Raw genomic sequence first — 21743 nt, 5'->3', positions numbered from 1 at the left:
TGGGTGGAAGAAGTGCAGTGGGGGTAGGTACAGGAAGGGCTGAGCACCCCCCAGCTAGAAGGGAAGTCAGTGCCTATGAAATTGTGCTGCCCTGGGCCCTGCAAAATCCTCATCTGCCCCTGTCTATGGCTCTAACTACTGGGCTAACAGCAATGAGGTGGATGGCAGCACTACTTCTTCCACACATTTTTTGGGCAGTGAGGAAGACATCTAATACATGACAGCAAGAAAGAGCTTAGGTGCCTAAGTCACCTGACTCATTCGTGAATCGCTAAGCAGAAATAGGTGCCTCCCAGCTGCCTGAATTTAGCTGCATATCCCCACCAGAGGGGCAAGGCCTACCATCCAGCCCCTGTTGTCACTATTTCCCATTGGCTAGCTTCAGGGCTGGATTAAGGGTGGGGCTAGCGGGGCGCCTGATGGCAGCTGTAAGGGGCGCTGCATGCCCAGCCGTATGGCGCCCCTTAGCGCTGCAATCAGGTGCCGTGTGGCACCCCTTAGAGCGGCAATCAGGCACTGCATGCCTGATTGCAGCTGTAAGGTGTGCAGCACGCCGGAGGGCGGGGCCATGCAAGCGTCATGCGTCACACGCCTGCTGCCCAGGGCGCAGGAATGGCTTATGCCGGCCCTGGCTAGCTTAGGCAACTCTCAACCTAGCATGCTGGCTTTTGTGAATTGCACTCACAGGTCTCTATTTCTCCCCATTTGTTATAGCAGGAGCGAAGGCACCTAACTCAAGCTTTCTTGAGCCTGTGGTTTTCATTAGGGTCGGTGATGCTCAGCAGTGCAACACTTAAGTCTCTTTGTGGATCAGGGTCACTGCCTGCTTTGCTGTTCTCCACTTCTTCTTTAAAAGCCTGAGGAAATGTTCAGCTCTTTAGCATGACTTTAAGTTTAAAGAAATCAGATTCAAGACCATGCATTTGCGGGAAATGCCTTCACTTTGAAGGCAGACAGTTAATAATCTTAACTCTTGCCAAGTGCTCTGATGGTTAGTATTCTATCCCAGTCACAGAAATAGAGCTTTAGAATGCATCCCCTTTTTTTCTTTAAAGGCAAAAACTTTATTATCCATAGTTCCTCATAATACAGTTCTGGAAAGAACAAGCAAACCAAGACTGAGGTGTGCTGCATGGGCTGAAGGCATGAGGAATTTGTGATTCTTAACAATGCAAGACACTACAGCAGAAGCACAGGAGGCTGGTATTGAAAGTGAAGGGGTTGTTTTCAGTAAGCCAGGCCTGCACAACATGTGACCCACAGGGGCTCACGGTGCGGCCCGTGACCAGGGTCGGATTAAAGGGTGAGTTAGCTGGGCAGCTGCCTGAGGCGCCAATCTATGGGGGGCGCTAAAACACCCCAGCACCCAGAGTCTCTCCACCACGCAGCACATGCCTGCTGTGCTGCCGTGTGGACAGGACTCCCTAACACTGGGTCTCCCCTGCCTGCAGAGGGGGGCAGAGAGGCTGGGAGTGCACTGGGGCTGGGCTCGCACTGCACCGCTAAACTGCCCAGCTGGGCTTGCCTCCGCTCGGCATTGGATTGCTCTGGTCTGCCTGGACCCCGCGCCCAAGGAACGTTCAGCTGAGTGCCGAGGTGCCGCTTCCAGGTGCCTGCTGCTGCACAAGGCCCAGATCCTGGTGCTGGCAGGTGAGGCCGGGCAGGGGGAGGGGCCCACTGTGCTCTGTGAAAGCGGGGGGGGGGGGGAAGGTCAGACCAGTTAAAAAGAAAATGCTTCCGCGGGGGGGGGGGAGGGAGCAGAAGCAGCAGAACCCCCCACACCTCTGCTCCTCAGTGTGGAGGGGGGCCCGGAGTGGAGAGAGGGGGGCAGGCTGGCTGCTCCCCGCCACCTGGAGCTGAGGTGGAGGGAGTGGGGAGGGGGCGCCCCCTTTTCCCAACACTGCCCCTTGATCCTCTCACGCTTCCCCTGGTGGTGAGGCTGCAGGCAAGGGGAGGGGATGGGCACTCTGTATTCATAAATACAAATTAAAATAATTAAATAATTAAAATAAATAAAAAATAAAATAATTAATAAATTATCGGTGTGATTTAATTGAAAAATTATTAATAAATTATCACCCCTACCCTCCAAACCTACCCTTGCAGCTAGAGTTGCCAGGTGTCCAGTTTTCTACTGGACAGTCCAGTATTTGCACTCTCTGCCCAGTATAAAAATTCAGAAAATATCGGACATGTGCAATGTCAAGTATTTTCTAAATTTCCAGCTGGGCACTGGACTGAAGCCTGGTGGCGCCTCATATGGTTGCATGCTGAAGCCAGGCAGTGCGGGGTTTTTTTTTGTATGCCCGACACGCGTGGTTTTTTTTTTTTTTGCTCAACAAAAATTTTTGCCCGCGTGTTCGGTATTTTTTGGGAAAGCATCTGGCAACCCTACTTGTGGCCTGCAGCTGTTTTCTTTGGAGTAATATGGCCCTCGCTGCTTTCCGAGTTGTGCAGGCCTGCACTAAACCATAAATCTATTGGCCCTGTTACTGAGGTCTCTGCATAACCCGAGCCCAGGAAATTGTTCCTGTTAGTGGTCCAATGAAAAATGTAAACATTTTGTCTTTTAGCTTATTTGTTTGACTATAGTGAAAGTGAATATAATTTCTGTACCTTGGTAGAAAATAAGAAACAGGTAACCTCTTATTCCTCCCTTTCAGCCCTTCCTTTCCCCAGGTATCTGGCAAAAACATTATAACCCATGTTTGCAGCCATAACACTCATTCCAGAAGAGTACTGAGTCTGACACATTCAGGTGGGTGAAACAGTAGCTAGTACTAGGTGTACACTCTACTAGCGAGTATACTACAATCCAAGCACACTCTTATCCTTTGTACAGCTTAATTTACTCTGAGGGTTAATTCACTCTGAGATTCCAGGCCAGAAGAAAGACAGGAAGGAAGCCTATGGCAACAGTGGAGAGTTGAACAGAGGGTGGCCTTAGGAAGTCAGCAGTAGCACAGGATCTTCAATCATGTGGTTCTCCTACATTCTATGCTGGCCTCAGGGATTAGCAGGTTTTATGGGGATTAAGATATTCTTTCCACAAATGGGAAATCACAACTCATCACATATGTAATTAGAAGAAAAATCTTTGAGGGAATTTTCATGGAGTTTTAGTCTCCCCTTATGGGTTTCTCCTGCATACATCAGCATGGACAAACTAAGCCAATACTATAACAATAGGTAGCACATAAAGGGTGGGATTTTCTAAAGGACTCTTCATGACACTCATGTGAGATATGTTATTATCTGAGGCTATATCTAGACTGTCGCTTTTTATTGGAAAAAGGTACACAAATTGCACTCCAATTTGCATACCTTTTTCTAATTGTTTTTTTCAGAAGAGGCTTTTCCGAAATTTGGCCTATCTACAGTAGGCCAAATTTCAGAAAAACCTCCTCTTTTGGAAGAGCCCTTCTTCCTTGTGAAACAAGGAAGACAGGGCTTCTGAAGAGCATGTCTGCTCTTCTGCAAAAAATGTCAGAAGAGCAGATGTGTTCCCTGGATATGGTGGAGTTTTTCTGGGAAATCGGAGGTATCCCGGAAAAACTTCATAGTCTAGACATAGCTTGAGAGCTGAATTATGTCTGACTCACCTGTGTGAATCCTCCAACAAAGTCAACTGTGCAGGGAGGGAATTGAATGAGAAAAGTGAGCAGAGAAATTAAAAGTGACTTGCTCAAAATGACTCATTTTGCTGTATTGGGATTAGAATTCTGGAATTCAATGAATATGTATTGTATAAATAAAGTAATAGAGCCATAGGGTAAAGATGCTAATAATGGAGGTGGAGGGTAGTTTTACTAGAAATGAATATGTATTGAAAGATCTTCAGCCCTTGGGCTTCCCAAAAATACTCTTGAGCTGTTACACCATGAACTGACATCAGCCTGAGGAATGTCAATTTCCAAAATAAGGATTTCTACACAAGTGCTAATGAATACATTTTTTTGGATCAGTGTTGACATTCCCAGAAGTATCTTCAGAAAAAGGTATGATTTACTAGTGACTATATAACTTGAAATGCAGAAGGCAATTCTGACAATATGTCATATTTTGTGCATAGAATGAAAGTGTGTTTATCATTCCTAAATAACCCTGATGTTTAGAGATGCACAAATTCTGGAAAAAAATACTTGTGAGCTATTGGCCAGTAGAAACAATATGAGGTAACTTGGGGTAGACACACAGCAAATAACAGATAGCAACAGACATAGTAGAAGTGAATAACTCATATACAACACATATGTTGAAATATGTTTGCATAAATGCACATTATACAATTCTGAATAATGAATATATTTGCAATAGTCAAAGTCTGTTCATGGATGTCTTGTGTACAGAATAAAATGACTAAATCCATTAAATAGAAGCTTTCCTACCAATAGTTTTCCCTGCTGTAGTACTAACATTATAATATGCAGACAGCACCTTTTCAAGTGAGTATGTCAGGGAACTTTATAGATATTAATTATTCCTAACAAGACACCTGTGAAGTAGAGAATGAACATATAAAGATCATTTTACCCACTACTGATATGTAAGTTACCTCTGAGGTGAATAATGTAATCTGTACAGGAAACAAAAATATTTCAACATTCATCTAAATGTGCTTCATTTTAGAAATTTCCCAATTTGTAATATAGACAAGGCACACCTTTATTCTTCTGAACACCATTAATGGCCACAAGCAGCCAATACTTTCACTTTACATTTCAACTTAAAGATGACAATTACTGTAGCATAGTATTTCCTAATAGTATGCTGGAGTTATTGACTCAGAAGCAAAATTGCCACAGTATTTTCAATGGTCCATAATATGGTCTGATTAAGGATTATGGTCTGATTAGTTGACTTTATATCTATTTATTTATATCTTCAGTCTGCTTCTCCACCTATACCCAAGAATGGAAGGCAGTGTGGCCTACGTGTTTTTTTGTTGCTATGGCACTGAAATATAATTCTTCAGGGGACTAGTGTACTAACATTGTTTGGACAGATGCATCACCTTTGAAATTACATTTTTCTAGAACTTTTAACATGTAAAATCAACACTAAGATATTTAAGAAAAATATCTTAAATGATGACCCCTTAAATGAAAAGACGTATGTTCCCTTGAGTAGGAAAAGGTGTTCCAAAACACTTGTCCCAACATAGCATTTAATTTTGGAGTTCAGTTTCGTTGGTCCTTGAGGATAACTGCCTAACTATTCTGGGGCCTGATCCAACTCCCATGGAAGTGGATGAAAAATCTCCCATTGAATTCAGTAATAGTTTCTTCAAGGAGCAAAGGGCTCTCTAACATGCATTGCATACAGTATGAATTGATGGTACTTGGCACCTTGCAGAAGTGTTCAGCTTCTTACCACAAATGAGCCTTTATTGAAAAGATTCAGGTAACATTACAAGCAAGATCCTTAGTGGATGTAAGTCAACATAACTGCGTGGACTTCAAATGCAGCTTTGCTGATTAATACCACATAAGAATTTGATCTTCTGTCATAGTCCATGCCTCATTGCCTATATACAGTACACATAGTAAAACATATATGGTTAAAAATTCACTCATGCTACCAAAAAGCTAAAATCCCCATATATCCCCTCAGCTTTTAAGTCCACACTGGAAGCTACTCACACTGCCAAAGAATACTATTAGTCAAAAAGACAACATCTGTAATTCATAATTATGTCAAACATGGATTCCAGCTGTTGTATTTTTGTCTATTTTGCCAGTTGTCTGAACTTAATGACTTCCTAGTTTAAAAAAAACATTTGTTAAGGTCAAGCCCAAGCAAACTAGCTTTACTTAAAAATAAATAAAAACAATTAAGAAAACTTTTAAAGATCATTGTTTTACTTCTCTATAAACATATATTATCCATTTAGGAGTGGAGCTGAATACAGCTAATAGAATAGTAAAAAACAAAAACAAGAGAAATATCAGTAAAGAGTTCTTTCTGAAAATTGTTTAAAATAAACTTGACAGGCTGTAGGCCCTAATTTATCGAATTTTTGGGCGGTTACCAGATTGCAACACTAGAAGAATGATAGCTCATTGTGCAATGCTTTCCTTACATGAGACTTTTCAGACATGCATTGGAACCACTATATACTCTACAGCTTTGTTTTTAATTAATTAGTTGATTTGGGCTCTACATATTGGCAAGAAAACGACACCTAGGTGCCTGGGAAGGGATTTTTATAGAATATTCTGATCAGCAACCTTGTGGCTATGCTCAGTTCAAAAGCTTTTTTTAAACCTGAGGAGTCAGATTCAGTTACATTAACATCAGTAGGGCTGGTCAGGAAAGCAGCTTCTTCAGGAAAGCAGTTAAGCACACACTTAAGTGTTTTCCTGAATAGGGATGTACTTCAGTACAGGACCTAAAGGTTGACTATAAACTTCTACTGGAAATGCACTAATCAGTTCATAGGCAACAGTGACCACTGGTCATTAATTTTCTCACTTGCTGGCTGTACATATGCCAGCTGATTTATTGTCATCCCTGTCAAGATAATCAGCATGTGTATTGATGTGGCTAGAAGTCATGTCCTTGAACAAGCTGAATCCACTACTTTTAACACTTTCAAATGCTGCTATCTAGAAAAAGAGAGGATCAATACTGCAAGAGATGTCCTGTTTACGTTTTCCATTTTATAATACATTTGCCTTTTATATCCATATTTCATGCAACATGTATCCAAAACACATACTAAAATGATATAGTTGGAAGCTCAACATATTTACAAAAATATACAAAAGGACAAATCAACAGGTTTAAGAGAGGGAGGAAAGATACCTTTACAGGTGACATTTGGAAACAGGGAGATTTGGCAAGATGAAGAATTACAAAAAGCTGCTCAAAGTGTCAGGAGCCACAGAGAAGATTCTCACTCCAACAGTGTACAGATTGTGTGCAGAGAGACAGAAGAAAGAGGTCAACAACTGCCAAGCAGAGGGAATGAAACCAAGGGACAAAGAGAGAGAAGATCCACTGTATATGGCCCTATTGTCATAATATCTGAACACCTCAGATATTTTAATATACTTATTCTCATCATAAAGTAAGGAAATACTATTATCCCCATTTCTCAGATGGGGAACAGAGACTGAGGGCTGGATTTCTAAAGGGGTTTAGACATTTAACCATGTGCATAGCCACTTAGTAGGATTTTCCAAGCCCTCAAACATCTATCTCACTCTGAAATCAAGCAGCAGACTAACACACCCAGTTTCTGGAACATCCATGTCCTCAAAGATTATGCAAGGCTGTGAAAGATTTTGAAAACAAGAGGGACAATTTGAATTGAATGGGGAACCAAGAGCATCATTTGAGGCAAAGAGTAATGTGCTCATGAGTTATGGGTTGTTGTTTCTGAATGTGTAAAAAGTCACCCTGAGTGTGATGTAGTCTGGATATCTGAGGCCAGACATTTCATTGGGGTGGTCTAAATAATAGTCCCTTTAATAATAATTAGTCCCTTTGGGTATGTTTACACATCAGCCTTATTTCAGAATAACTAATGTTATTCCGAAATAACAAGAGAGCATCTACACAGCAAGCCTTTATTTTGAAACAATGGAGAGCTGGAGGACATTTTACTCTGACTCCTGTAACCCTTATTTCATAAGGAGACAGGGAAGTTGAAGGAAGTGTTCTTCCTTCGACTTCCTGCTGTGTAGACAGCTCCAAAAGCCCAATTAAGCTATTCTGGCTTCAGCTACGCAGTTGATGTAACTGAAGTTATGTAGCTTAATTTGACTTTGGCCCTGCTGTGTAGCTTCCAGTCCAACAGTTCCATGATTGTATAATAAGGAAATTGCTAGAGCTAAGCAAAGGAAATGAACCTATGAATGAAGGTTTTGGTAATGGTGAGGTGGCATGCAGCAATTCTGTTTTGAAAAGTGGATTTCTAGAGATACATGTGAGTAGAAGAGATGCTGATGCTCGTTGAAGATAGTAAGTTTATTTTCCCTTTAAGGTGCCAGAACAGAACCATAGTCCTTTCTTTTAGTGATTCATTATCAGAAATGGGAACACTGGGAACTAATCTTTGCCTCCATATGTTATCAAAGCTAAAGTAAGTACTGCCTTCAAGAGCCTTCTTCCTTTAGAAAGACATTGAATTCTGTGTCTGATAAGTAAATATCCTTACTATAATACTCTCATAATCTTTCTATAGCTTTTTCTCTATTTTTTACCCATTATTATTAGAATTTTTAAAACAAACTTATTCAGATACATTTGTGCTCCCACGATAAACTAATAGAAAAGTCACTTTAATTCATCCCCTAGGGTTTACAAGATTGGATCCACAATATGCTTATGTAAATTAATACCTCGTTGGATTATAAATTGTGAAGAATTTTCTTAAATATTCAACATCTGCTTTCTTCTACAACAGTCTTTTGCACATTACATGTTTTCAATCACAAAGCATCTGCTCTGTTTATGAACTGAAAAATTGTCTCTCTCTTTTTTTTTTAAAGCATATATTTAGGACAAACCTTGTAGAACATCATGTGGAAGCACAGTTTAATTTATGATCTTCCGCAGTTTAACATTATAAAACTAATGGTTGCTATCAGCAAGGTCATTCAGTAATTCAGGAAACTATAAATCATCTCAAATCCATTTCCAGATATAATATAGAATAGCATTTTACATTTGGCTGCACTGCATGCTGTGGATAGGAAGATATTCCCAATACCATTTTATAGTGTGTTACACAGTAAATGCATCAGTTTTACGTATGTATGTAAAAGGAACACTTAGTGCTATACACAAAAAGCAAACATCCCCATGGTTAGATTGAGACTTCAGAGTTAGAAGAAGAGATTAAGGAAGTAGGCAGCATGCAGGTATGTAACAAGATGAAATGTAATATAAATATATGCAAGGTAATAAATCTGGAAGAGAAAAATAACTCATATAAAGACAAAATGGGGAATATCTATTTGGAAAGCAGGGAGTTAGAAACAAAATGTTGAGGGATTGTACATTTAACTATGATCCACGATATGATTGTGAGACATTTCAAGGCCTTTATTTTGAGTATAAAGGCCTCTGTGAGACCTTGAGCAACTCACTCAGACTTAGCAGGGCTGGCAGCCACTGCAGTCTCCGGGATAAGGTGTGAGTGGGGTTGGGCCAAGGGCAGAAGGGGTGTGGCTGAGCCCTTAGCACCACTGAGACCTTGGCACAGCCCCGCATCCCCAGCCATCAGAGCCGCACAGTGTGAAGAGTGATGGTTGGCTGCCTAGGGTCCCAGCTGCTGCTCCTGCTGCTGCAGTAGTAGTAGCAGTGGCCAGGAGCTCCTGCCCCTTTGAATCTCTAGACTCCAGGGCAATTTTCCCCTTTGCCTCCCCTCCCCCTGTCAGCAGGCCTGCAACCTTTCTGTTTCTTCAAGTATAAAAGAAGGACAATAAGGGCTTATCTAGACTACGCTAGAGTGTCAAAAGAGGATATGCAAATTCCTGCAGAATTTGCATATCTTCTTCTGATCTCACTTTTGAAAGCGGAGCTTTCGAAAGTGAAAGTAGTTTAGATGCGGCTTTTTCGGTGAACCTCCCCCCCTTTGTCAAAAAGCCTCTTTTCCTCAAAAAATGAGGTTTACACGGCTTTTCGACAAGGGGGGGGGCAGTTGCTGAAAAAGCCACGTCTAAACTACTTTCACTTTCAAAAGTGCCACTTTCAAATGTGAGATCAGAAGAAGCTATGCTTTTGACACTCTAGCATAGTCTAGATAAGCCCTAACACTTGCCCTATTAAGGTCCTGATCCAAAGCTCCCTGAAGTCACTGGAAGCCTTCCAATGAAGGGTTTGGGCTTCACTATATGCTTTTTTAGGTAAGACCATGAAAGTTCTGCAGGATATGGTTCTTAAATTCCGAGTGAAAACTATACAGCTGCCTTCTCACCTCTTCTAATCACACAGTCTCCTCCCGAACTCTCATTCAATATACAGGAATCTCTCTTTACCAGATCCACTGTATTTTGCTGTCTTGAAGATATCTTTGCACCAGAGTCTGACCCCTCCTCTCAGGTAGGAAGGAAGTTCCACTTTCGTTGGGAGATAAAGAAGGAGTGAGGGAGGCCAGCTGTGAGAAAGGACATAACTGGCTTCCCAATGAATAAATGAGCTGAAGAGATGATGACTGAACTTTTGTGAACAAGGTCTGAGGTTCATCGATACACAAAAGCTCAAATTCAAGGCTTAATTTGAGGTGTGATATAAATATCACACAATATTCTACTTGTAAGTGTACATAAGACAACACCTAATTCATGTAGAATTCCAACCAGCAACATTCACCACTGGCCAAAGTTGACCTGTCACTTGTTATGGGTGGTATGTGGAAATGGTGGCAGCAGATCTTCCATCCTAGAAATACTCCTCTGTGAAGGTAGATGGTCTTTAACTTAATGTAGAGTCATAACCAGGACTTATGTGTAAAAAAAGTGCTAGCCAACCTTTTTCTCAAGTGTATGGCATCATGTTTATTTGTTGCATAGTAATCCATTCATTAATTGCTCTAAAATGTATCCCTGGAAAGCCTAGACCACTCCTACCAACATCTGTGACCCCTTTGCATTACTGAACCTTTCAGGTTGAAGATAATGGGTAAAATCCTGGTCCCATTACTGACATCAGAGAAGCCAGGATTTCATTCAGATTTACTAGAACTTCCATTTGTATCTATGCCAATGTGTCGTAGATACAGATGAGAGTTTTGTTAAATCTGGATATTTTAGATAATGTATATTGCAACATGTTCTATTTTTTGCCACTGCTATTTTACGCTTGTCTGTTTATTCACATTTAAATAGGAACCTGGAGCAGAAACGCTTTGCTGTCACATGGGTCTGATTCTTAAAATTGTAAGTATAAAAACAGCAAAAAAGTCTGAAATTTTAAGAAATGAATAAAACCAACAGTGAATCATAGGGTACATCTAAACAACAGTGTAGCATTATTCCAAAATAACATAGTGCACGTCTATACTACAAGCCTTTATTTCAAAATAATGTCAAGCTGGAGGACTTCTTACTCCAACTCACGGTAACCCTCATTTCTCGAGGAGTAAGGGAAGTCAAAGGAAGAGTGTTCTTCCATCAAATTCCTGCTGTGTAGACAGTGCCAAAAACCAAATTAAACTATTTCAACTTCAGCTATGCAATTGATGTAGTTGAAGTTGCATAGCTTAATTCGACTTTAGCCCTGCTGTGTAGACTTACTCTTAGGGTGTGTCTAGACTACAGGGTTTTGTCGACAAAAGTGGACTTTTGTTGACAAAACTATACCTCCGTCTACACTACCACCAAGTTCTGTTGACATAACGTTGACGGAACTTGGCAGTTTTGTTGACAGCAGTAAACCTCATTCTATGAGGAATAACGCCTTTTGTCGACAGAGTTCTGTCGACAGAAGTCATTATGGCATCTACACTGTCCTTTGCATCTACACTCTCATGTCGACAAAGCAGCTTGCTTCGTCAACAGAACTGGTTGTAGTTTAGATGCTTTTTGTTGACAGAAGCTTTGTTGACAGTATCTGTTGACCAAGTCTCTGTCGACAAAAGCCTGTAGTCTAGACGTACCCTCTGTGACATTTGAACATGGTGATATTCTAAACAAAAAGTGCTTTCAGTCTTGTTTGTAGCTGCTTCTATTGATTTAATCTGACTCCATGGACATTGTAGGAATCAAAATGGTGTTTTGGGTTATTGTGTGTGTTGTGTTCTTGTGTGGGTGGCTGTATTTATTTATTTGGGGATTCTGTTGTGCTGAGAGATGTGTAATTTTTGATAGGCAAAAGTTGAGCCCAAGTAATAGGTTCCCTCATAAACCTAGGAAATTATTGCATGCAAATTAGTAAGGATGGTGATTGGTTCAGTATCTCTGATATCAATGTTCTAAGATTTTTGCCATGCCATCGATAGTGATACAGCATACAGATATTTTAGGCTTTGGAGAGACACATGGAGTATAACTACTAGGCTGTGTCTAGACTGATTTTGTGGAAAAACTTGCCAGCTCTCTACACTGGCCGTTTGAATTTCCGCAAGAACACTGACGATCTCATGTAAGATCATCAGTGTTCTTGCGGAAATACTGTGCTGCTCCCGTTCGGGCAAAAGCCCTCTTGCGCAAATCATTTGCGCAAGAGGGCCAGTGTAAACAGCACAGTACTGTTTTCCGCAAAAAAGCCCCGACCGCGAAAATGGCGATCGGGGCTTTTTTGCGGAAAACTGCGTCTAGATTGGCCACGGACGCTTTTCCGCAAAAAGTGCATTTGCGGAAAAGCATCCTGCCAATCAAGATGTGCTTTTCCGAAAATGCTTTTAATGGAAAACTTTTCCGTTAAAAGCATTTTCGGAAAATCATGCCAGTGTAGACGTAGCCTTAGAGTTTCCTTATAGGGATAGTCAACAAAATGTGAGGTGGAACACCTATGTTCTAGCTAATAGTTTCAATTTGGCTGTTGCTAGTTCTCTAGTCTCATTTGTGGGATATTCCTGAAACATGTGTAACATTGGTTTCACCAGCATCACTGGTTGGCAATAGATCATTCACAAGATGGACTGTCTATAAGTGTATAAAATTCATGGTGCTTTCTTTTTACATAGCTTGCTTCCCCCCCCCCTCTTCTCTTATGATGAAGTTTTACATTATATTTGACAGCACTAGTGCTGATTTTACATTCCCATCAATGTCCTTTCATTTGCCTGATAAAACCCAGTGCATTGATATGAACACATCAATTGCTATGGGTGTCATAGAGCCTGGTGAGACTCCAGTTGGTATCAATGGATGTTGGAATTAATCCACATGCAGTCCTTTGTAAATCAAAAAAAGTTTCTTAAACAGAATAAACAAGAGGCTGGAATTCCCGACTCGGGAAAGTGAGACCAAATTCTTTTCTGGTGTACATGGGCAGAACTCCACTGGAAAGAATGTGCTGTACCGAGTTACACCAACAATTGGTTCATTGTATTTTGTTTTGCATCTCTGTTAAGATGTTTCTGGCTTTTATCCTGCTCCAACATATTTTCAGATTCTGGTTAACAGATGGCACAAGATTAACAACTGGATATGTTGTTAGCTCACTCTTTTCTGCACAAAATGCAATAAGCCTATAGCACTAAAATGGTATAATGAATCTGACTTCAGAAATCTAGTAATGAACTGAAGCCCGAACTGGTGCTGCACCTGTTTCATTATTTTGATGCTATAGCACAGTCTTCTTCAAAACCTTCAATAATAAGTAGGCCCGTGTTTTCTGAAACTGTGTTAGAAGCATGATAGGAATGAGATATTAGTCTCCAAGAGTGCCCAGCATGCTGTGACTGATGTGAAATTGACTGGTCAAAATCTCTGTGATAACATGAACACCATTCTCTGTGCTTGTCTTGAGATGATGTATCAATCTTTAATCTAAAGCTTCAGAAAGCTAAGGAATAACCTTGATGAAGAGCAAAGATCAGGGGGTATCAGCTGCAGTCATGAATTTTGATGATTGTATCTCACGTCTGCATAGGATGTATCCAACTCTCCCGTCTACAAATGATGTATCCAACAATCTCTGTGTAGATAGTTGAGTTGAATGATAGAGAAATTGGAGGGGGGGGGGGGGGGTGATCCTGATTAGAATGAGAATCCACAGTTCCACTTCCCAGACAGTCTGTTAAAATATTTTTAATAACTTTGGACAAGTTCAACTCTCTAGACTCTTCTTATGATTAAAAAATTGAAAGGACAAGACATCAGTGAACCACAATGGGAAAAAAATAAGCCTATGTACAAAAGACAAAAATGCTGTCTGTGCTACAAGTATCATACAATCAAACTATGCACACAATACTGCTTATGATCACTCTACAGCTACCTGCATGCAATCTGACAGGTAGAAGAAGCTGAAAATGAAGAGAGAGACAAAGAAGCCCTATTCTGCTCCAGTAAGCCAATGGGAGTTTTGCCTTTCATAGTAATAATATTTAGGTCTCGTATAATCCTTATTTCTGTGGCTCTCAGGAATATCCCAGTAAGATTATCCACGTTTTACAGATGGAGAAATTGAGGCACCAAGAAGCTTGCCTAAAGTGACTCAGGCCTGTGGTTGAGCTGGAAATAGAATTCTGATCTCCTGACTCACACACAGTACAGTGCTCTTCCCCCTAAGCCATACTGACTCCCTTTTAGTTCCATTAATGAGCAGCAATAAGCTATGTAGTAGGTAACAAAGTAAGAGACTAGATGGAGTAAGAAATGCATGAATTTCTTCATTTCTATGTCTGCCATCAGTACAAACATATATGATCAATTTAATCAGTCATGCTTCTCGATTAGGTTTTGCTACTTATTAGTCTTCAGTTTGTTAGCTTTCACTCTGAGGCATTTATTGTGAATTACGGTAAATTAAAAACAAAGACACTATACAATCTACAGGAATTCTCTACTGGGATAAAATTTAGACCCCTAATTCCTATTTTCAGAAATGACTTAGAGACTGAGATCCAGATTTTAAAAGATATTTGGACACTTACAGATGCAGACAGATGCTCAATAGTATTTTCAAAAGTATCAAGGCTCTCATTAGCAGTTAGCTTAGTGCTGCTCCTATTACAAGTCAGGAACCTATATGCTTTTGAAAATCCCACTAGGTGCCTAAATATCTTTTTTAAAAATCTGCCCCTTAGAACTCAAATTCTATTAGCTTTCAGTAAGATGTAGGTACCTGAATGCTAATGCCACTTTTGGAAATGGGACTTTGGTTGAATAACATAGGTACGCTTAAAAATTTTACTTTAGGTACTAAACAACTTAAAGTACATTTGTGTAATTTTGAGATTTAAAATATTGTCAGAACTGTCAGTATTGTAGGGGAAATGTTTTGCAAATATCTCAGTATAAAGCAACCAGCTAGCTTTAAAGCAGCATTAAATGTTAGTGTCATATCCACCTTCCAAAGGAGCTTTGTCACTTACCGAATTTGCTAGTCTGTAATGTCTTTGTCATGTCAAAATTGGCTTTAATATTGCTGTTCGGAGTTGGCAGGACTGTAGTGCATTTCTTAGAAACCCTTTGAAAACTTTCATTTGAGCTTGGATCCCGCTCAATAAGTTTCAGGATAATTGACAAAAATATTGATTCTCTGTTTCTGACTACTGTGGAGAATGAACAGGAACTTTAACTTTTAATAATGGCAATCACACATTGTGGGTGTTTTGTCTGCTTATACTGAAAGAAGGACAGGAGACACTGGATATTGTTTAATTAGGCTTCAACTTTATTAACAACTGTCTGGGAGTACTTGGCAGATAAAAGTATATAGTGCAGGTAAATCTGTGATCATTCAATGTCTATCTTGGGGACTTACATCCTGGTTCCCAGCCAATCCACTGTTGGGACCTTGCCATCCCCCCACTCTGAAAGAAGGTTAAGATCTACTATATATTTTAGAGAGTTTGCTTTTTTATCTGTTTGTCTATTTGATCAAGAACTCCTGCTAAATGGTAAACGCGAGGACCACCAAATTCGGTATGCAGCTTCCTCTCATCATAACTTAAAGCAAGTTGTGCCAAGAAAATCGGTTGTGCCAAGAAAACCGGGTGTGTCTGGAATGGGATTGCTCCTCATGAAACCAAACAGAAAAAAAGACAGAGTCATGAAATCAAATACAGTTCTCAAAATTGACATAAGTGAGCAAATGTTGAAAGAGACTGAACCAAGATGAGTCAGAAACATAGGATGAACCTGGAACAGGATTGCTTCTGAATAAATCTTATAGAAAAGAGATACAACACAGACATTTGGAGAAGAGCTCTGTTTTGGCAAGCTAAAGCAATGCTCAAGGTTTGAAAACTATAAGACAATGTTATTGGAAACCAAATTGAATATAGCTCTTTGTTTGTTAAAATACAGTGAGTGATAGTAGTTTATAGGGATGAAGGAAAAAAAGGATTGATGGAATTCCCATTTTAAAAAATTATTTAAAAAATTAAATGGACAAATTTTAATGATCCTTTTTCAAAGAAATCTGAAATAAAAATTTTCATAAAATAATACTGTATTTTTAAAATATACAAGCATACTTCAATAAAGTATGTACATTTTCCTTTTATTTAAAAAAAAATTGAATTAAGGACCTGAGCAACAGCGGAAATCTGCTTATGGGCTATAAAAGAAGCAGGGAATTTACTCCCTACCATGCCAGTAATGAGACCCCCTGTGTCCTCTCCTTTAACAAACACATCCATTAAATTCATTGCCAATCTATTTATGTTGGTCACCATATCCCTTTCCCATGGATTACCTTCACTAGACATCAATTCCATGCTTATAATAATGTATTGCAACACCATAACTTCACTCCTGTTCCAGACTCACCTTAATTATGCTCTCCAGGACTGGCTGTGAGGAAGACAAAAAAAAAAAACAATTTTGCCTTGGTCAGTCTGGCAGTGAAGGAAAAATTCCATCTCAGCCATCTGAGAAAGGAGTGGCTATTGCAATGCTTCCAATGGATCCTGACTAAAGATGGTATTTCATCATGTCCAACATCGGAGTGTGGCTGCTGCTCCACTTGGTCCAGGTGAGACCAGCCTGGCTTACCCCTGTATACGTTCTTCTCCCTTCTGGTCAGATAACCTGGGAGGATGAGTCAGCATCCCAACACTGACCATCATCCATGTATTTCTACCTCATCAAGAGGTATGCCCTTTCCTTGGCCTAGCCGGACAATTCCCTCATTCCTCGCTTAAGATGTGGTGTAGTCATTTTTGCCAAAGTCAGTGAAAACTTTCCTCTTTTATTCCCTGGTCATATCAGCAAGGCTTTCTAATATCTAGGCAATTTGTAGCAAAATTGATTTCCCCCGTGGTTTTTTTCATGTTCACGTTTTTAGTGCTGGGCTACGTTTTTGGATACAAACATTTTTCCTTGACTTTACTACACTAAATTGTGTTGGAACCATAGCAAAATTTAGATCTATTGTATATATTTCTCCAGTTTCAACTAGTTTCTCACAACAATAACAGATTAATTAAGTGCTTAATAAATGAAAGCATACATTATCTCTGGATAAGGAATGATAATCATTCCTTTTCCAATAGTTTACTGTGTTTGATTGGATAATCACAAGAGCTGCACAAACTCTGCAAGATTCAGTTCTTGGGAGCTTCCTGAAAGTGACTCATTTGTTTTGGAAAAACTTAAAAAACAACAAATAGTCTTGCAGCACCTTAGAAAATAAGAAAATGACATACTCCTCTGATAGGACAGTAATAAATGTAGGTAACCTAGTGTAACTATATGTTCTAACAAGTGTATATGTATTATGTTATCCTCATGTGATATACATCCTAATTGATTTACATTGGTAATTACTCTCCCTGGAATATTTTGTATCTCTCCATATCTTCAAAATGTGAGCATCTCGGTGATGTTCAAACATGTATCTCCAATATGTTCAAAGTTTGAGCTTCTCAGTGATCCCTTGGAGTTTGAGGATGATTGTCATCCAATAAAATGAAAGCCATTTATTGCTGATGGATCTACAGGTGACTTGTGAGACCTGTCCACAGAACTTGTCACAGTTGGGGCAGACATTTCCCAATGGAAGGGTGGATCTGGGTTGTTAAGTTGGTCTGTGGCACATTCTTTTCTTCTTTACCATTTCTGTGTTTCCAGTTGTTTCTGTTGGATCTCAAAATACTCAGATTCTTGCCATAAAGCCCTTTTCCATTTCAGTTGCTAAAGGGATTCCTATGAGTCTGTAGCCAGACAGGAACCCCCCTGTAACACCCATTTTTGCTTGCCTGGAGCATGCAGGGCACACAGAGCAGTAAGCCTTGAACAGAAGGCCCGGATATGGCAGGCTCAGTGACCCTGAATGGCTGTAAACAGAGATACGCCAATTGCTGACCAAGAGGCTGCCAAGGAGTGCCCTTGACTGAAACCCATATTGATACAAACACACAGCCATCCGCAGGGGGAGGAATCTCTCGCGGGGGGGAGGGGGAATCAGTAAAAAAAATATCCAGTACTTACAATTTAGTTATCTCACTTGCAAGTATAAATTAACTTGAAACTTGCTTGTAAGAACTGGCGTCACAAAGACAAACCAACACAATTTGGCATCTTAGATAAGAAAGAGGATACGGGCCCCTATGGGTATAAAGATGGGTCCAGCAGCACATTTACTCTGAGTGTCAATCTACCATCTATCTGCTGGTCGGGTTAGGTGTTTGACCTCCCGAGGTTCCACGTGGACACCCACCTCGTATTCATCTTTCCTAGGAATTGAGGGACCGGCCCTGGCTTGACCCGCTGGAGTCGAGAGGCACAGAAGGGGGTAAAAATTGTACCTGGATGTGGTCCTTTGTCTTAAGTGTACACATAGACTTAGAGCTCTTTAAAGATTAAGCTGTCGCTTGGTACCATTATTTCTATTTTCTATCTTTTGTTTCTTTGTAACTATTTTTAAGATCTATATTTGCTAGAAGTTAAGAAATAGAGCAATAGCCATTGTAACCATATGATTTATAAGCTTCTTTAATAAACCTGTAACTGTTTAAGCTTTAACCTGACTCCTTCAGTTGCTGTAACAGAACCAAGCACAATTTAAAAGAACTTCAGATGGTCATAAGGGACAGTTAGAGGAAGAGCTTAGGCGTTTGGGATCGTGTCACTCCCAGGTGACAGATCAGTTGGGGCATCTCTCAGTCTTCCCTAGACTGCCTGCTGCGAAGGGATCCTGTATCCTAGCAGATGAAATCTGAGATGTAATAAGCTCTCCCTATAAACTTCTGGGGCGTCTGTCAGCCTGTTGGCTGCCCTCCGCGATGGGACCCCGGTCCTAGTGGTAAAGTCACGGACATTAAACCTATTCTCGGTAACACACACACACACATACACACGCACACACTGCCCTGACCGTCGGCTGACAGAGTCTATGTCAATATTCCACTTCTTCATGTTGGCTTTGAAAGAGTCTTTAAACCACTTTTTTGCCTGCCTCTTGACGTTAGCCATGGCTCAGTTGTGAGAACAGAACCTGCTTTGGGAGTCAACTTTCTGGTATTCGAAGAATATGACTAGCCCAATAGAGTTGGTGATGGGTGACCATAGCTTCAGTGCTGGAGGCTGTGGCTTGGGACAGAATACCTAAGGTGCATTGGTCATCCCATTTGATTCAGAAGATCTCTAGGGATTGATGATATCTTTCAAGAATCTTGAGATGTCTACTGTACATGACCCAGGCTTCAGCACCATACAAGAAGTCAGAAATAACAACACCCTGGTACATAAGACTTGATTTTACTCTAAATCTCATGATTTTCAAATACAAGTTTTTTTCAAGGAGGTAGCAGCTGAGTCATAGCTGTTCTCCTTCCCCCTCTGCCATGTTTGCCATCTGAAATATGGATAGGCCACAAAGTGGAGTAAAGTTCCTTCCTTACTGTCTGCATGGAAGCACAGCTGGGTCAGGATGTGGCCTGTTGTAAATTGGAAGACGCAATTTAGCTGAAACGTTTTTCAAAAAGGTAGCAACTGAATAAAGATACAATTTAACAGAAACTTACAAATGAAACATAAGCATCTTAATGCCACCACTTAAAATAGACCTCTAATGTATAGTCATAAAATTCTTAGATACAAATAAATTATTTAAATTGCCATAGCAATGGTGCAGAATTATCTGTCAGACATCAAAATATTTTATTTCCATAATATGTCAAATGTCTTTATTTGTAAAACTTAAAAAAGTAACAGGGCAAAATAGTCACATGAAAACTATTCCCCTGTGGGGCTATATACAAAGCTCTTTGAGCCCAATGGAAAGTCTCCCTTTGTCTCCGGTGGATTTTGGATCAGTTCCACAATCCTGTTTTGTCAATCTATGGAAAACAGGGTCAAATGTAAAGTACAAGTCACAGTACCTCATAGACTTTAAGGCAGGGGTGGGTAATAATTTTTGATGGGGGGACCACTCCATGATTTTTGGAAAGTGGTTGAGGGCAGCACTCTTCCAGGATATTAATGGAGGAATTCTGGGGTCTGGGATGGAGGTTGGGTGCCCAAGGGAGGTTGTGGGATTGGGGTACAGGAGGGAGAATGGGGTCTGGAAGGGAGTTTGGATGAAGGAGGTGGTTGTGACTTAGGGCAGAGAACTGGGATGCAGGATTTTGGGATATGACCTAGGGTAGGAGGGTATTGTGATCTGGGGGCAGGAGATTGGGGTGCCAGATCTGGGAGTGGATATGGGTCCAGGAGGGGGCAGAGGGTTGGAGAAGGAAAGGGCTGGGGTGCCAGAGGCAGGCTTTGGCTGGGAGGTGCTTACCAGCAGAAACCTGAGGCAGACTGTCTGCTCCAGGCTGCTCGCTGCTCCATGTGGCTCAGCTCTGTGCATGAGAGGGAAGGGGAGGGGTTGAGAAGGAAGGGAGAAGGCTTCCTACACTGCCCCTGCTGCCAGCAAAAATTCTCAGCTCCTATTGGCTGGAAACTGAGAGATTGGCCAATGGGAGCTAAGAGATTTTGCTGGGGGGGTGGGAACAGCATGATAAATCTCCCTCCTGGAAAGGTACAACAAGTGCGGTTCTGCAGGGGTCTGTTTGGGGACTGGTTCTGTTCGATATCTTCATCAACGATTTAGATATAGGCATAGAGAGTACGATTATTAAGTTTGCAGATGATACAAAGCTGGGAAGGGTTGCAACTGCTTTGGAGGATGGTCATAATTCAAAATGATCTGGACAAATTGGAGAAATGGTCTGAGATAAATAGGATGAAGTTTAATAAGGACAAATGCAAAGTGCTGCACTTACGAAGGAACAATCAGTTTCACACATATAGAATGGGAAGCGACGGTCTAGGAAGGAGTATGGAAGAAAGGAATCTAGGGGCCATAGTGAATCACAAGCTAAATATGAGTCAACAGTGTGACACTGTTGCAAAAAAAAGCAAACATGATTCTAGAATACATTAACAAGAGTGTTGTGAGCAAGTCACGAGAAATCACTCTTTCACTCTACTCTGCGCTGATTAGGCCTCAGTTGGAGTATTGTGTCCAGTTCTGGGCACCGCATTTCAAGAAAGATGTGGAGAAATTGGAGAGGGTCCAGAGAAGAGCAACAAGAATGATTAAAGGTCTAGAGAACATGACCTATGAAGGAAGACTGAAAGAATTGGGTTTGTTTAGTTTGGAAAAGAGAAGGCTGAGAGGGGACATGATAGCGGTTTTCAGGTATCTAAAAGGGTGTCACAAGAAGGAGGGAGAAAATTTGTTCTTCCTGTCTTCTGAGGATGGAAGAAGAAGCAATGGGCTTAAACTGCAGCAAGGGAGGTTTATGTTGGACATTAGGAAAAAGTTCCTAACTGTCAGAGTGGTTAATCGCTGGAGTAAATTACCTAGAGACATTGTGGAATCCCCATCTCTGGAGATATTTAAGAGTAGGTTAGATAAATGTCTATCAGGGATGATCTAGACAGTACTGGGTCCTGCCTTGACGGCAGGGGACTGGACGCAATGACCTTTTGAGGTCCCTTCAAGTCCTAATATGCTATGATTCTATGATTCCTCCCTCGCCAGCCATCCAGAAGGGAGAATAGCTGGCTTTTTAAAGTGAGAGCTGTTCTCTGCCTATTGGTTCGGACGAGGCGGCCACAGGCCGGATCTGGTGGCTTGGAGGGCCGGATCCAGCTCACTAACAGCCTCTTGCCAACCCCTCCTTT

The 21743-nt window shown here is 40.9% G+C and overlaps 1 long non-coding RNA gene across 22 annotated transcripts in view; it reads left to right on the top strand.

Annotated features, from left to right (window-relative positions):
- LOC149524048 (uncharacterized) overlaps positions 1-21743 on the top strand; it is a 241536-nt gene that overhangs the window by 132044 nt on the left and 87749 nt on the right. For 13 of the 22 annotated variants that reach the window (XR_016350011.1, XR_016350013.1, XR_016350010.1 and 10 more), the window contains one exon: positions 10839-10889. This is a non-coding gene — a long non-coding RNA (uncharacterized LOC149524048). Of the gene's footprint in view, positions 1-415; positions 1651-2663; positions 2759-9732; positions 10054-10838; positions 10890-21743 lie in introns of those variants that run through there. The other 9 variants (XR_016350018.1, XR_016350027.1, XR_016350025.1 and 6 more) reach the window with 6 other exon arrangements.

The sequence above is a fragment of the Pelodiscus sinensis genome, chromosome 7, assembly GCF_052426305.1.
Source record: "Pelodiscus sinensis isolate ZL-2025 chromosome 7, ASM5242630v1, whole genome shotgun sequence".
NCBI lineage: Eukaryota > Metazoa > Chordata > Testudines > Trionychidae > Pelodiscus > Pelodiscus sinensis.
The sequence above is the reverse complement of the archived record's forward strand: the minus strand, read 5'-3'. Positions and strand labels throughout refer to the sequence as shown.